At 40.2% G+C, this 16,428-nt stretch overlaps 1 protein-coding gene across 1 annotated transcript in view; it reads left to right on the top strand.

The window, feature by feature from the left end:
• Positions 1-16,428, top strand: part of PHF5A (PHD finger protein 5A) — a 66,039-nt gene that overhangs the window by 48,882 nt on the left and 729 nt on the right. The gene's annotated exons all lie outside the window — the stretch shown is intronic.

Here is a 16,428-nt window from a genome sequence, read left to right as displayed (position 1 = left end):
CTATATAAATAAAATAATGAATTATTTTGAAATTAAACCCGAACTCAGGATAAAATATAGAGTTTCTAAAATAGCTCAAAAAAAGTTAGATGACTTGTTTTCCAAATATATAAATGAATGATTTTTTACCCGTTTGGGAAAATAAGATAAAGTTTAATAACCATAAAAACATTCCAAATTCATTGAGATGTCTAATAGTTGGTTCAAGCGGATGTGGGAAAACCTGTTTACTTTTAAAGATGCTCCTTGGTCCTAATTTTTTAGATTACGATAATTTAATAATTTTTACAAAGTCAAGTTTTCAACCCGAGTATCAACTACTCTCACAGGGTTTTAATGCAGGTCTTAAAAAGGAAGACATTATCGGTTTATTTAAACTTCAAAACAAACTGAATGATTATAATATTGAAGATATAATACAATTATTTTGTGATACACAGAAATCAAAATCGAAACCCATAACTTGTATTCTCAGTGATAATACGGATGATATACCTTCACCTCAAGATTTAGATAAATCAAAAAAGAACCTCGTCATCTTTGATGATTGTGTTAATGAGAGAAACCAAACAGTAATGGATAGCTACTATACAAGAGGGAGACATTCTTCTTGTAATTGTATATATCTTAGTCAATCATATTTTCAACTCCCTCGACGCTCAATAAGAAACAATGCCAATACTTTTATTTTATTTAAGTTAAATTCAATAGATGTAAATAATTTTTGGAGAGATAATTGCTCTACGTTATGTAGTAAAAAAGAATTTGAAAATTATATGAAACACACGATTGGAAAATATAAATATATTGTTGTGAAACAAGATGAGATACTAAATGATATTTTTCAATAAATAAATACAGAAAATGAATACCGAAGAAAGAGAAAGAAAGTTTAAGGAACATCAACAATTAGTTTCAAAAGTTGTTAAACAACAGGAAGAGATAAAGAAGAAACGGAGACAGAAACTAACTGGTGAAGAAGCCTTTGAAAGAAAACAAGAGAAATTCTTTAAACCACTTTTGAAAACTCAACACTCACCTACAGTTCCCACGGTAGAATTTACTCCGAAAAAACTTCAAATGCTCAAAGATTTTAGTCAGATAACAAAACAAGAACTTGGTGAATTAGAATATGATGACGAGGGATTATTTCGGAAACTTGAGCAGGTAAATCAACCCCCTAATTATGTTGTGGAAGCTCTTCAAAACAATGAATATTCGGCGGGTTCAAAAACCAGAGCAGGTCTCATTCCAACAGAAGAACCAGCAGTGTTTCATCTTGTGGAAGAAAAGGTATTGATATTTAATGATGAATTGATGTTCTTGAGTTCTACTCAACCAAATGTTAAATTAACTCCAAGATTAATGTTTCTTCTAACAAACCCCGGATTCAGCGGTTCAAAATATTTTGAGGAACCACTTGATATGGAAAGAGAGGAAGATAGGGTATATATTGAGTTGTTAAATGCACTTGATTATGGAGTTTCTGTTGCTGGTAAAAGTAAGAAGAATGAGAAGGAGAAACATATTATTGATGCTTTAAGTAAACTTGGTTCAGGTGTTAGTTTTCTTCCAAATGACCCATCACAATTAGTTAATAGGCTATTATTGTTGTTAGGTAGTAAGAAGGCTGGAAACAACAATTGTTTTAATGAATCCTCAGCCATTTTAGATCAGTTGATGAATATGAAAATAATTAATAAATGTCAATACAAAGATATTTTATTAGATATTAAATAAGATGAGAAGCACAATTCTTAGTTTTAATTTCACAACGAGCGATTACACAGCTTCATTCCCTTACCCACTACAACTTGACCCCCTTACCTCATATGAGGCATCTTTATTGTCGATGGAAACTTATAATACCTTGTTTAATATCACAGAGAAAAACAGCAAGTTTAGTTATAATCCAGGAAGTGGATATAAAACTATAACTGTTTCACCTGGAGCTTACGAGATTTCTCAAATATCTTCAGAAGTCTCTCGCCTTATGAAAGAAAAAGGTGATGAACCAAAAAATATTGTAATAGATATTCAAAAACACACTTCAAAATCAACTATTAAACTTAAAAATAATTATAAAGTTGATTTCACGATTGAAAATTCGTTTAGAGAGCTATTGGGTTTCTCTTCAAAAAAGATTGAAAATAACGGGACGTTTTACAGTGATAATGTTATCCAAATATCCTCCGGTATAAATTCAGTATTAATTCATTGTGATTTGATTGATGGTGCTTATAACGATGGAATAAGAACAAATACAATATTTTCATTCAGTGCATACTCAACCCCGATTGGTTATAAATTTAATATGGAACCAAAAAATCTTGTCTATTTACCTGTGTCAGGAAAAACCATATACAGAGTAAATTTTAGGATAACCGACCAAGATAATCGTATGATATCCTTTAATGATGAAATTATATCCATCAGAATTCACCTACGTGAAGTTTTTCAATAAATAAATAATGGTTATTGTGAGAAAACACGAGTTGGGAAAATATAAAATAATTACAGGGGAGGGCATGTTCCTTTCACCAGACTATACAAGGTATGTGGGTAGAGGATACTATAAACCTAAGAGACAACGAGGTGTAGGTCATCAATTTCGAAATAAAGGAGATGGGATAATTGATACTCTAATGGGTATTGGTTCAACCATCCTTAAACATAAAGACCTAATTGGTTCAACTGCTTCTGCCGTGGGCTCCGTTGCAGGTGCTATAAAGAGTATAAAAGATGCTCAAAAGGAGTCTCATAAATTACAAGCAATCGAAGAAATAAAAAAAGGTAAAACTCAACTATCTTCACAAGAACGACAAAAAATCATTAAAATACTTGGGTCAGGGTTTCAACAATTTTAATGCTATATAAATACAAGTATGGAAGCGATTGATAGTATCTATGATTTGGATGATACGATTATCATTTCAAACTCCACTAAAAAGGAAGACTATTTTAAGGTAAATGCTATAACAGGAACAGACTGGAATTCAAACGGAACAAAAAGTTTTGAAATAAATAATCAACAAACTTACTTGAATATAGCTGATAGTTTCTTGCTGTGTAAATTTAAATTCACTAAGGCTGCGAATAATACTAATGCTACACTCGTAAATGATTTCTTCTGGAAAATGTTTGACAGTGTCCGCCTGTATATTGGAACACAAGAGGTTGAAGCGGTTGATTATGTCTCTGCTACATCTGAAATGATGAAATTTACACTATATTCGTTTAGTGATAGAATGGGTAAGGGAGCTGTTGAAGGTTTTATTCCTGATATGTCAACGGGTACAAACGCAGACCCTGGTTATAGTCAAAGGAAGTCAATGTATAATGATGAAACAAAAGCAGTGAATAGTTTTACCGTAGCAGTACCTCTTAAAGGTATATTTGGATTTTGCGATTATGATAAAGTTTTGTATGGTCTTAAAATTAGATTTCAACTACAAAGGAATGATAATGTAAATAGGTTGCTTTTTGGGGATGAAAATGCTTTTGGAGACAACAATAAATTTGTTATTAATGATTTGTGTTGGTATATCAGTGAATATACTCCTAATCTTAAAACGGAAGAGATGTTAAATAGAAGACTTAACTCAAAGAAACCGCTAAATGTATCATACCTTAAAAGAAGATGTCAACACGTTAAACTGGAACACACTACCTTCACTTGGAATTTGGGTGTTCTTCAAGGAAAGCCACGATACCTCTGGCTCATTTTTAAAAAACCAGATGGAGAGGACGGTACTAATAAGAATAATGCGCTGAGTGATAATGCTAAGGTGAAACAACTTCGGGTTTCTCTTGATGGCACATTTTATCCGCGAGATAGATTGGAAATTGATTGGGAAAAAAATGATTATGCGGAAGCCTACAAGTCCTACCAAAAGGTGTGTGAAAGTAATGGTAATAATGATCCTATTTTGGATATGGTTGCGTTTCAAAAACTTTATACAATCTACGCAATTGACCTGAGTTCTCAAAAGGAAACTATAAAGTCTAATCGAGTGGATACTTCTCTATACATTGAAAGAGGGGAGAGTGAAGAGGTTAATGCATATTGTTTGCTTTTGGAGGAAACAGAATTACAGATTAATACAGATAATGGTGTTATGATTAATATCACATAGGTTTTTTCTCATAAATAAATGGTTGGGGTATATGTTAATCAAATCAATCTTAATAAATTAACATCTTGTATTCAAAATCAAAAGCCTTGTATTATTAATGTTAATACAATTCAAAGAAAAGGAGCTGTAAGAATTGATGTTTTACTCACACACACACAAGTAAAAACACTAAATGATGTTGGATCACTTAAAATTAAAATGACGAAACCTATGTTAAAGAAATATTCAATAGATGAGTCAAGAGGAGGATTTCTCCCGTTTCTAATTCCTTTATTTGCTGGTTTAAGTGCGGCGGGAGCATTGACTGGTGGTATTTCAGCAGCGGTAAAAACTGCTAACGAAAGGAAGGCACAACTAAAAGCTCAAAAAGAATTGGAAAGACATAACAAGGAGTTGGAGAAACAAATTAGTGGAAGTGGTGTAATTGTAGATTTTGCTCAAAAACTTGAAAGTCTACCTGATAAAGCTAGATTGTTGGTTGGAGATATGCTTTCCTCTATCGCTCAAGCGGGTGTTAAACTAACTAAACGGGGTAATGGATTGTATCTTTCTCATAAATAAATGGATAAATGGTTTAAACAATTTGGAAAGAATACAACGTCAAATATAGAACTAGCTAAGTATTGTAAAACACTAAAAATTGATAATGTGGTTATTTGTATGAGAGATGAATTAACACATATAAATAAGAATACAAAGAATATTATTATGAATTTAGACACACAGAATGGTTCTCATTGGGTTTGTATTCATAATAGTCAGGATAAATATTATTTTGATAGTTATGGTATGCCACCACCTGTTGAAGTAATACAATTCTTACAGAATGGTGTTTATCAAACATTCCAAGTTCAAGAAATTAATTCTAAATGTTGTGGCCAATTATGTTTATATGTATTATTTCAACTCAACAATAATGAAAATTTTTATGATATCATTTTTTATCTAATATAAATGACCTATGTTGGAAAAGATGGTTCTATCTTTGGAAAATCCTCTCAGGATATTGATTTATCAAATTATTATACAAAGGCACAGGCTGAACGACAAAAATATAGTGTAAGTAAAAATATTAATATGAAGAATACTTATAAATTAATCAATTATCCAAACCCTACAGATGCGAATGACTTGATTAGATTCAGTGATTTATCACAATATATATCTTTAAAGAAAACAGCACGTTTTGTGAAACAAGTAAAATTTACAACCACAACACCTGGTTATACTGACCATACACCTTTCCTCATTGAATTTAACTACCTGCTTACAATTAAATTTTATAAAGAAGGACATTTAGTTAATATGCGAATTAATAAATGGGGGTATGATATGCCTGATTTAGGGTATAATTGGTCTTTTTCAATAAACATAGAAGACCTACATGATTTAAATCAGTCTCGTAAAGAAGAATATTATCCACTTGGTGAAGATAAGGATTTATGTGGAAGTACAATTAGTAAACAACAAATACGTGATTTTAAGAAAATAAAAATATATGATAGTATAGCGATGGTTCGCATGACAAAGAAGGAAGGTAATGAGATAAGGATAGAAAGCCGAGGAATACAAACCGATTTGGTAGTGGGAAGATGGGGTGGTATTACCTGTCATAATATTAATCTCACATATATTTCTGATACATAAATGGCAGGAAGAAGACTACAAGAGAATTATAATTTTTGTATTCAAGGATACCTACAAGAAAAGGGTGCTCGGTATTACATACCTTATGATTTGGAGCATATACATGGGAATTTTGTCATAAAAAACTGGCCTTATACTGATATTGTTAAACCCACAAATAGAGACTTGTTTAAAATATTAAATAAAAATGAACTTCTCAAAGTTATGAAATATAAAACTCTTTTAGAAATCGTCAACAAATCTTATTGGTATCCTATTATGAGAAAAATAATTATAGATACAAGAATATCTCAAAATCCAGATGAGTATATGTATAATATTCTTTGGGGTTCAAACTCAAGGGTAGCAAGGGATGAGGAAGGAGTTGAAGAAGAGAAGGAGGAAAGAGAGAAAAAGGAGAAGGAGGAAAGGGAGAGGGAGGAGAAGGAGGAGAGGGAGAAAAAGGAGGAGAAGGAGGAGAGGGAGAAAAAGGAGAAGGAGGAAAGGGAGAAAAGGGAGAAGGAGGAAAGGGAGAAAAGGGAGAAAAAGGAGAAGGAGGAGAGGGAGAAAATGGAGGAGGAGGAGAGGGAGCAAAGAGAGAGGGAGGAAAAATATAAAAAGATGGAAATCACTGAGATTCATAAAAGATTGAGTGTATTAAAGCAAATAAATCAATCTCAACGCACCGAAGAGGAAATTAAAGAATTAACAACTCTTATGAAGATAATGGTTTCAAAAATAAGAACGTCAATGTCTTCAATTTCAGAGATTTAAACGAGAAAGTGGTGAAGAAGAAGAAGAAGAAGAAGGAAAAGATTATGTGATTGATGATGTTGGTGTCATTGACTTTAGTTAGTTTTTATTTGTAAATAAATGGAGGAGAGAGTGAAGGCATTCCTTAGGATTCTTTATGTTTTAAAAATAAAGATTGAAATGTATATGTTGAAAACCAAAAAGGTTTTGATACTCTGTCGGAATTTTTCTGATAAATAAATATGAGTTATTGTCTCAAATGTAAAAAGAAAACTAAATCTAAAAATATCTCTTATGTTAAAGCTAAAAATAATAGAGTTTATCAAAAAGGAATATGTCAAGTATGTGGCTCTAAAAAGTGCCAATTCATCTCTCCTAAAAGAGGAGGAGACATACAAAAGTTTCTGTCAGGAAGTAAATTTACAACAACTGGAATTCCAGGGGAATTACACCTTCCAGGGTATTCTTTCTGTGGTCCAGGAACAAACTTGGATAAAAGATTAGATGAGGCTGACAATCCTAAACCTTGGTCTAAACCTACAAATAGGGTTGACGAAGTGTGTATGAAGCATGATATTGCTTATGGGAAAACCACTACGTTGACTGAAAAACATAAAGCCGACAGCGAAATGTTGTATAATTTGTCTTTGATACAAAATCCAACGTTGAGAGAGAAAGTTGATAGGTTTATTGTGAGAAATTTGATAAATGCTAAATTGAAACTTGGTCTTGGTTATTCCTCAAAAAACTATTAGGCTCTAATGATGCCATCAAGACTGAGGAGCTTTTGGCTGAAGAATTACACAAACCTATAATCACAAAGTTTAAAAGAAGGAAGGTTTATTCTAAATACACTGACCACATATGGTCCGCTGATTTAATTGAATTGAATAATGACAGGGGATACAGGTATGCTTTAACCGTTATTGATTTGAGGAGTAGATTTGCCTGGGTTGTCCCTTTAAAAAATAAAAGGGGTGATACTTTAATGTTAGCCTTTAAGCTAATATTTGATCGGGATAAAAGGAAACCAAAGAAGTTATGGACTGATGAGGGAACAGAGTTCTATAACAAAATATTCATGAAATTTCTTAAGGGGAAGGGTATTAAATTATACAGCACCTTTAATGAAGGAAAGGCAGTTGTTATTGAGCGTTTTAATCGTACTTTAAAAGAGAAATTATATAAAAAATTCACACAACTCGGTTCTCAAAAATGGGTGTATTTAATTCAGGATATTGTAGATAATTACAATAATACAGTTCATTCATCAACACAATCAAAACCATCAGAAACATTTACAAAATCAGAATATGAAAAGGAGATTAATTTGAGAAAGCCCAAGTTTAAAGTTGGTGATATTGTAAGAATATACAAATGGAAAAGTCATTTTGAGAAAGGTTATACACAAAAATGGACTCGTGAATTATTTAAAATCATTGATGTAATGGATACAGTCCCTTGGACCTACAAATTATATGATTTAAATGGAGAAGAAATCTTGGGTTCATTTTACTCACAAGAATTACAAAAAACACAAGTAAGCAGATAATACCCTTGAAAATAATAAATAAATAAATACAATGTAATGGGGATACGTTTTTAAATCTGTGAACCCCAAACACAGAATCCCACAACTTTTTAGTTGGGGCTTAACTTTTGTGTGTGTATAATGGGGATACGTTTTTAAATCTGTGAACCCCAAACACAGAATCCCACAACTTTTTAGTTGGGGCTTAACTTTTGTGTGTGTATAATGGGGATACGTTTTTAAATCTGTGAACCCCAAACACAGAATCCCACAACTTTTTAGTTGGGGCTTAACTTTTGTGTGTGTATAATGGGGATACGTTTTTAAATCTGTGAACCCCAAACACAGAATCCCACAACTTTTTAGTTGGGGCTTAACTTTTGTGTGTGTGTGTATGTGCGAGTGAGTCATAATAATATACAAACCCTAACCCAACCCCATCCCTAACCCAAACCCATCCCTAACCCAACCCATCCCTAACCCAACCCCATCCCTAACCCAACCCCATCCCCAACCCAACCCCATCCCTAACCCAACCCCATCCCTAACCCAACCCCATCCCTAACCCAACCCCATCCCCAACCCAACCCCATCCCTAACCCAACCCCATCCCTAACCCTCACATTCAAAATCCCAACCCTAACCCAATCCCATCCCTAACCCAACCCCAACCCTAACCCTCACATTCAAAATCCCAACCCTAACCCAACCCATCCCTAACCCAACCCCATCCCTAACCCAACCCCATCCCTAACCCAACCCCAACCCTAACCCTCACATTCAAAATCCCAACCCTAACCCAACCCCATCCCTAACCCTCACATTCAAAATCCCACCCAAACCCTAACATAATCTTTCTTTTCTTCTTTTTTAAATACGTATTTCTTTTTTTTTTTCCTCTTCCTCCAATTCTGTCTTTCAAGGCTTTTAAGTTTGAAGAAGTAGAAATGGGAAGAAAGAATTTTCCAGCATTTTCTTCCTCGAACTTTCTTGATATTGCTTAAATCAAGCGTCATTAAATAAAGAACATTGTTCATTGCTTTAGAATCCAAAGAGTCTCCAAGAGGAACCCCACAGGTAGAGTCTCCAAAATAAAACCAACTTTCCAAGTTCCCAAGGTATAACCACATTCCTGTTGAGCCTCCAAGATAGGTATCACATTCCGAGTCATCAAAACAAAACCCCCATTCCGAGTCTCCAAAACGAAACCAGTTTTCAAAGTCTCCAAGGTAAAACTCTTTTCCTAATTTTATGAAATTTAGTGAGTCTCCAAGGTAGGCTCCACAGTTAGAACCATCTAGGCAAACCTCATAATTTGTTTTTCCCAAATTTAGTGAGTCTCCAAGGTAGGCTCCACAGTTAGAACCATCTAGGCAGACCTCATAATTAGTTTTTCCCAAATTTAGTGAGTCTCCAAGGTAGGCTCCACAGTTAGAACCATCTAGGCAAACCTCATAATTTGTTTTTCCCAAATTTAGTGAGTCTCCAAGGTAGGCTCCACAGTTAGAACCATCTAGGCAGACCTCATAATTTGTTTTTCCCAAATTTAGTGAGTCTCCAAGGTAGGCTCCACAGTTAGAACCATCTAGGCAAACCTCATAATTTGTTTTTCCCAAATTTAGTGAGTCTCCAAGGTAGGCTCCACAGTTAGAACCATCTAGGCAGACCTCATAATTTGTTTTTCCCAAATTTAGTGAGTCTCCAAGGTAGGCTCCACAGTTAGAACCATCTAGGCAAACCTCATAATTTGTTTTTCCCAAATTTAGTGAGTCTCCAAGGTAGGCTCCACAGTTAGAACCATCTAGGCAGACCTCATAATTTGTTTTTCCCAAATTTAGTGAGTCTCCAAGGTATAACTCTTTGGCTGGGTCATCAAGGTAGAACTCGTTCAGTGGGTTTTGTTTTGATAACTCACAATAAGTATCATCATGGTAGAACTCTTTTTCAGGATTTTGTGGATCTCCAAGGTATAACTCTTTGGCTGGGTCATCAAGGTAGAACTCGTTCTGTGGGTCTTGGTTGTTCAAAAGATCTTCAAACAAAAAAATAACTTTATCCCAAGTTGTGTTAAAAGTAGAATTTTCATTTCGTAGCTCAGATACAATTTCCTCCATCGACAAGAGGTTCGAGTCCAGTTCATCAATCTGAAGGTTGAGCGCTACACAGGTAGTAGGACTCCAAGGAATAGCAAAGTTATCCCATTCCATTTCGGCATAGGAGTCCATTCTCAAGTGAAGCAGAAAGCGTGTTTGAAAAAGCCTGTGTGGTCGGTGCCTTTTATAAGAAGGGCTGGGTGTGTGTCATTTCCTGTGGAAATTCCCTGGGCGTGTCTTAACTGGAAATGATGTGATGGAAATTCCCTGAAAATGATGTTATGTATTACCTGGAAATGATACAATGCTGAAGAGTTTATAAAGTGGGTGGGACTTAGCAAAAGTGGGCGGAGCTTAGCAAAAGTGGGCGGGGTATAGCAAAAAATGGGCGTGGCTTAACAAAAAGTGGGCGGGGCTTAGTAAAAGGTGGGCGTGGCTTACCAAAAAGTGGGCGGGGTTTTTCCAAAAAGTGGACGGAGCTTAACAAAAGGTGGGCAGAGCCTACCAAAAAGTGTGTGGCACTGGAGGCGCTCAAATAAGAACATTGAGGGAGGTTTACCATTTTATCTTAGCTCAGTTAAAATATCTTAATAAAGAACCAAACTCAAACATATTTTTTGTTAATATATTAGATGGTGAAGAGAGTGGCAAGAGAATTAAATTATTTCCCACGCATAAACAAATATTTGTAGGGTCGTTGTTTGAGTGGGTTATATTCACCAGATGATATTAAGAGTAAAAGGTTAAAAGGTCCATGAGGTCAGAAGGATCACAGGTGTTTAAGTGGTCTAATGAATAAGGATAACATGTCAAAAGGTTAGAAGGTTCGTAAAGAACAGGGTGAGAGAAATATAGGTGTTTAGGGTCAATGAGGGAGGGAAAGAATTAATATGGAAGTGAATGGGTCAAAGATTAATCTGCCAGATGATATGTAGAAGAAGGATGATAGGTCTATAAGAGAAAACAAATATTTGTAGTGTTTGAGTGGTCTAATGAACAACATTAAGGATAGGTACTACAGACAAAAGGTTCATAAAGATGAGGGTGGGAGAAATAGAGGTGTTTATGATTTTTGAAAAAGACAAGGGGGTAAATGACATTAGATAGGGATTTCCCATGTTAAACGGAGGTGTCCCAGAAGCAACATTATTACACTACTCACCCTTACCCACCGGGCCCATCGCTCACTACCAATTTTGCACATCAAATTTCAACAAATCAAAAATTTGCCAATCCTACTCATCATCTGCCAATCATTACTGCCAATCCTTTGCCAATCATCAAATTTTGTTTTTCTCTAATTTTGGGGCCAAAACACTATCCTCATCACACAGTCTACTCACTACTGCCTCTCGGTGCGCCAATTCCCTTCTAAAGCTCGGCTTCGTACAGCCAAGCCATGAATGCGGGTTGTTTGGTGCCAGCGGCTGGACACGTCCCGCATTCGGTGCAGGGCAGGAGGTTTACCCGGGCCGAGATCCCACGCACCATCTCGGCACGGAGCCATCCCATGGCTCGATCTCGACCTGCCGGAATGCCTCAACAAAAAGTGGTCGCCATGACGACCCTTCCTATCCAGCCGCCCGCTCCGCCTAGTGGAGCACGGACGCGGCCGTTCAAAGCGAGGCCCAGCACGCGCCGAGGGCCCGATTCGGCTAAAAGTCGCTCTAACCTCTAACCCGGTTACCTTCGATGCCTCACCTGCATGCTTACACCCCGCAGCCCGTTCCTTGCTCACACATCCAGCCGTTCCCATGCTCCTCGTACCTTTCCTTACACACCCAGGTACCCTCATTCCACTCACAGCCTTGGTCACACACCTGACCACCGAACACTTTGGCACACATTCGTTGGTCGCACACCTCACCAACACACCTCTTCGCGCCCCCTCCTCGGTCACCTCCTCTGTGACAATCACAGGTGTGCTCTCATTCGCACACCCAACCACGTGCCTCACTACCAATTCCAGCGTGCATTCCCACTCACGCTCTACCATTCCAGGTGTGCTTCCTTTCTCACCTGTCACAACCAACTCACGCTCCGTGTCACTCTTACTACTCTCACCACCACTCTTGACAACGCACTCACCCTTACTCTTGACAGCGCACTCTTTCCCCATGCACCTGTCCGTTACACACCTTTCTCGCGCACACTCTCCCGTTACACCCTCTGTAACACTCACCACAGGTGTGCATTCTTCCTTTACACCCTCCGTAACACTCCTCACTACGCGCCTCCATGTGCTCCCTCGCACACGCGCTACGACCGACTCACTCTCGCCAGCACCCTCACTCCTTGGCACGCACTTTTTCCTCACACACCCCAGAGTCGGACTTTCTCGCACACCTCCTTTTTCGCACACCAGACCTGTCGCACACTTCACCAGCGGCCTCTCACGAACACCCGGGTCCATCTCGACCCCCAAGCTTCTTAAATCCCCTGGCGCATCATACGCGCGACCATATTGGTCACCACTTACACCGGGTCCTCTTCCTCTTCGCTTCTCCTCCATCACCTGCGAATCCCTCATCCGGTTAATGAGCACATCATCACGATCCAAACACAGACTTTGGACCAATTCTTTTATCTCCTCTTTTATCTCTTTCTTATCCTCTCTCCGTCGCTTCTTAATTTCGCTCACCCCTCCTTCCACTTCTTCTAATTTCTGCTTCACCTCTTTTATTCCCCGGTACGTCTCCTCAAGCTCGTCCTCCAAGGCTACCTTGACCGTTTCCATGTGCGTCCTCACCTGCCGGTCCTTCGTCTCCATTACCTCTACCACCTCGTTCAACCTCGTTGTCAGTCCCTCACGTACCATCTGACATTGCCTCTTTGTCGCTATCAAGTCGTTTTTTATGTCGTTTTGTGTCGCTTTTAACCCTCCCAATACCGCAGTGTTCCTTTGAACCTGCTCCGTTAGTCCTTTTTGTCCCTCCGTCAGCTGTTCTACTTCCTGCGTCAGGTCCTCTATGCCCCCTTGTAACTTTACAGTCCCTTTTCTCACCTCCTTCTCCATGTGCTCCTTACAGTGCCTCACCTCCTCGCGCACTCCTCCGACCTCCTCACTCACACCTCTTCTGATCTCCTCTCCCATCACTTGCATCTCCTGCCCAGATGCCACCCTCATCTGCTCCATTTCCTCCCTGTGAGCATCCAGTTTGGTTTCTACCCCCATTCTGACCCCCTCTATCTGCTGCCCCATTTGTTTAACTTCCCTTTCTGCTTGGTCCCTCATGTCCCTCAATTTGCCTTCCATCCTGTTTTCTAACCCCTCTAACCCCTTATTCATCCCTTCCATTTGATTCTCCTGAACGGCCATTCTGTTTTCTACCCCCATTAACCCATTTCTCACCTCTTTTATCCCGTTGTCTAACCCCTCAAAATTATTGTCTAACTTCCCAAATTTCTTGTCTAACTCCTCAAAATTATTGTCTAACTTCCCAAATTTCTTGTCTAATCCCTTAAAATTATTGTCTAACCCCTCACCGGTACCCCTCGCTTCGTCCCTCATTACCCCCATTTGGCCCTCCAATCGCTCACTCTGAGCATCCATCCGGTTCCCCATTACCCCCATTTGGTTTCCCATTACCCCCATTTTTTGCTTCTAGCCTCTCCATAAGGGCCCCCATTTGCAACATAAAAAGGTTCGAATCCACCTGCGGCGCTACCACGGTCGCGGGCGTGGTCGCCGTGGCCATCTGCGAGGCGCCATTTTGCGCGCCCGCTACCTCGTGCGTGACGGCGCTATTTTGCGAATCTGCTACGCTCACTGCTTCGCTCTCCTCTTGTCCCTCATTTTGGTCCTGGATCGACCCTGCCTCACTCTCCCCCACCGGAACCCAGCCGTCTTGGTCTGCCATAGCGCGACTTTCAAAATTCGGGTTTTTATTTTTTTTTGTAAAACACAATCAAATTTCGCCGTTATAATTTCGAGCGCGGGAAACGCGCTCCGGATCGAATTCCACTTCCCAACACCAAAATGTTACCCTAATGGTACAATTGGTGTCCCAAAATTTGGGCCTAACTGAATTTAGTCCCAGGTCCGAATCCCACTCCTGACACCAATTGTTACGGACACGACTTAGATGTTATGATGGGCCGAGCGGAATGGCCGCCGTGTTCGCACAAGTTACCCGATTATACTCGAACGTTGGCCGAGTCGCGCTACGCTTGATCAATGAAGGAAAGGACACAACGGCTAGGTTAAATGACACGACACCAGGGGTACAGTTCTCAAGGCCTCCGGAGGAGGTTATATTAGTTCGGAACGTTTAGATTACAGGGATGAGAGAGACAGCATAGGAAGATAGGCACTTAGACACACTTATCTTATTCCCGACAGACCACAGATAAACGGGACAAAACTGACTCACACGGGGATTGATGGCAAGGAGGGGCAGGTATTCGATGGCTCAAGGTGCACCTTGGCTCAGGGGCAAAATCGACCCGGTCCGGTCCAAAGATGCGGGGAGGTCGCTCAGCGCTCGGAGGTCGCGACTTGTCTTTCCAAGCTGGGGGCGCATCTGACCTCACGTCCGGTAAGTGGCTGCGCATATCCGGCGGGGAGTGACACGCCCTCGGCTCGTTAGCTCCGCCCCAGATGGAATCGGCCCGCCGCTTCTCACTGGCTGCGGGGGGTTACCGGGCTCCGCCCCTGACGAGGAGCTGACAGCCAGCCCCTTCGTGGTAACCCCGTGGAGCGCATGGGCAATGGCGGCTAACCAAGCCGGAGTGAGGACGCACACTCCCCGCGCCGCGCCGCGCCGCCCCCCTCTGTTGTTGTAGTTGTTGTTGTAGTTGTTGTTGTTGTTTCATGGGGAAGATGGGAGGAGGTATGGGGAGGTCCTAAACTCACTACTGGTGCCATACAATCACATTCTGGTGCAACGAAGAGTCAGAATTAATGGAAACGAGTCCTTAACTGACATAGACTAAGAATAACTAGCAAGATGTCCGAAAGTTGTCTACGTGAGATGCGGTGGACCTGGGTACGACATTTAATGGGGGAAAAAGGGGAAGGTCGGTTCTACAGAGTGTTGTTTACAGACAATGGGACTAGGGAATGGGGGATTGGGGATAGTTGGGGAGTATTGGGGAAATAGGGGAATATTTACAAGCGGATATGGAGGCCAAATCCCATATCCGCAACAATATGTATATATATATATATATTGTTGCGGATTTGGGGGTCGGCTCTCCCCTTATCTAGGGGGGGTTAATCTCCTTGTCTTTTAAGCTGGCCGTCCCTCAATCCTGGAAGCTATGACGCTCCTTCCGATCGGAATTAGCTAGGGTGATTGGTCAATGAGGTCCCAAATACCTGCTTACTAACCCGACCGTAAAGCAGGGAAATAACTCCCGCTCGAAACACGGATAAGATGGAAATTGCCGAGCGGTTAGCAATCCACGGCCCGAGCCGTTAACAAAGACTAACCCGATCCTGAGCGGTTTCCAAATCGTGCCACAGCTACTCAATTGAAAGAAAGGACGGAGCCGATCGGATAAGAGGAAACCAGAGTGTAGGAAGAACAAATAAGGGTTTATTTATTATATACAAAAACCCAAAGAGGAAACGAAAGGAATATACAGGAGGAAGAAGAAACAAAAGGACACAGGGCAGGCTTACCTATACAGTCTTAACTTATTACGACCCCAGGACAAACAGACAGACTCGCACGGAATTGTAGTGGTAGGGGAGGAAGGTCCAGGCAGATGGTCCAGGCGATGGGATCCGGCTCCGGTCCACTCCAGTCCAGGCTCCGGTTCCGCGGGCGAAACCCGGCAGGCAGCTTCGCGCATATCGTCGGACGCGAGCGGACCTTAAGTATCTCGGGGTTACATATATCGGGGGGACTGGATGCGGCGTACGTAATACGTAGCTCGTGCCAGCTCTCTCTCTCTCTCTCTCTCTCTCTCTCCCGATCAATGGCTCGTATCACAGGCAGTTCGTGCAATCAGCGTCTCCGCGCAGTCCTTTGAAACAAGCGCCTCCCGATCAATAAGTTCATAAAGCGCCTTTCCCAACGAGTCCGTGAAAGGGCTTTGCGCGCGCGCTTATATATTGCGCTTTGAGATCAATGCGCGCACTTCGAGACCACGCCTGCCAGTGAGCTCACCTCAGCCCTGGTTGGTTGGCGAGGGCTCACCGGCTCCGCCCTTGACTGCGAGTTGACAGGGCCACGCCTCGTTCCCGGTGCTCCACCCCCTTCTTCCTCGAGCTTGACCGCGTGGTTAATGGCGTTTGTTTGAGCAAACTTCAGCTCAACGCAGCGAACGCTGCTGGCAAGCG

Source organism: Myxine glutinosa, chromosome 3 (assembly GCF_964187855.1).
Source record: "Myxine glutinosa chromosome 3, kmMyxGlut1.1, whole genome shotgun sequence".
Lineage (NCBI taxonomy): Eukaryota > Metazoa > Chordata > Myxini > Myxiniformes > Myxinidae > Myxine > Myxine glutinosa.
Note: the sequence above shows the minus strand (reverse complement) of the source record. Positions and strands in the feature narration are given on the sequence as shown.